This window comes from Salmo trutta, chromosome 21, assembly GCF_901001165.1.
Source record: "Salmo trutta chromosome 21, fSalTru1.1, whole genome shotgun sequence".
Classification (NCBI taxonomy): Eukaryota; Metazoa; Chordata; class Actinopteri; order Salmoniformes; family Salmonidae; genus Salmo; species Salmo trutta.
In genome coordinates this window covers 42,573,526-42,574,923 of record NC_042977.1, presented here as the reverse complement: position 1 = coordinate 42,574,923, position 1,398 = coordinate 42,573,526, and the positions used below count along the sequence as shown (strand labels likewise).

General features: G+C 39.6%; 1 long non-coding RNA gene across 1 annotated transcript; it reads right to left on the bottom strand.

Annotated features, from left to right (window-relative positions):
- Positions 1-868: 868 nt before the first annotated feature.
- On the bottom strand, positions 869-1,144 carry LOC115156424 (uncharacterized). The gene is made up of 2 exons (XR_003868242.1): positions 1,017-1,144; positions 869-925 (listed from the first exon to the last, which is right to left on the bottom strand). It is a non-coding gene; the product is annotated as an uncharacterized LOC115156424 (long non-coding RNA).
- Positions 1,145-1,398: the final 254 nt, after the last annotated feature.

Here is a 1,398-nt window from a genome sequence, read left to right as displayed (position 1 = left end):
GGAAGATCTGGCATGGATCAGCAACACCTGGGCAGAGAAATGCACCTTTTGTTCAGCCATCCATCATCTGAAGCCCAGTTTATACCTGGTTCTAAAATGTGTCCTTTGACCTGATATTATCCACATTCTGATTGTGCCCACATTTTTAGACAGGTGGAGACGATTTGTGATCTGATGGTGATGATCAGATCTTCCTGCCCACCTCCCAGAGGTAGTGTCTGGATATCTTACAAGTGTAGACAGATCTGGACAGGGAAACCATTTAAAAATCCAAATTAAATATATTTTAAATCATTATCTTTTGCCATTGACTTATGCCATCAACATGAGTCTTAAAACATATTATTTCAAAATAACATTAAAAAAATCTGTGAAATAATATGCATATAGAGAGGGACCAGAAATCTTGCCACAATGTGGACAGATATGAGACACATTTTAATACCAATTGTAGACATATTTCTGAAAATGTGGGCACAATCAGAATGTGGACAAGATCAGGACACAGGATGTTAGTGCCAGGTATAAACAGGCTTTTGTCACGGTTACTATAGAACATTACAAATGTGACCTAAATGCATAGGATCTTCTTCGGAATCTGTCTCTGTGAATGTTTCTCCATGTAGAGTGAGCTTTAACAAGTTTATTTCAACCAAGAAACCGGTCCTCCCAGTCAGTGCACTGGTCAGCAGGCTTCCTGCATCTGAACCTGTAAAGGTGAGAGATGGATTTCACCAATGATGATGATTAGTGGCACTTTGTGATTAGCTTCAGCTGATAAATTGGTTTATTTAAACCTCATCACAGAAATAATATACAGTAAGTACATGCATACCCAAAGGGAAGTAACTGGCAATCTGGGCGCCTCTTTGATTCACGTAAGCATTGTATTCCTTCGTCCAATAAGAAACCGTTTACTTGAAGGCTGAGAGAAAGAGAATAGAGGAGTCATGAGTGGAACAGTAACACTGAAACATATGAACACAGACACTGATAGTATAGTAGGTTGGACTCACATTATGTCCTTCAGGTTGGAACAGGCCTGGCTGAGACTTACTACACTGGCAGCACACCTTTCTGTCAAGCTGCTCACCAACAGATCTATTCCCTCCAGAGAGGTTTGAGAGTGTAGCAGCGAGATCAGTTCATCGGCATGGTCATTCATATGACAGAAATACACAAACACAGACACTAATCAAATCATGATAAAGAAAATATTTGGCATACAGTATGTTTGTATTTGTTTGCAGACTGTACAATACATGAATGTACTGTGGATATTTTATTGAAGCCAGTAGTCCTTACTGTTGAGTGGGAAATAGCTGAAAGAGTCTTCTCAAGTCAAATTCAAGTTTGCCAGATGGGGTTAAGTAAAAGGCTTTGACTGCTGTCTGGTAC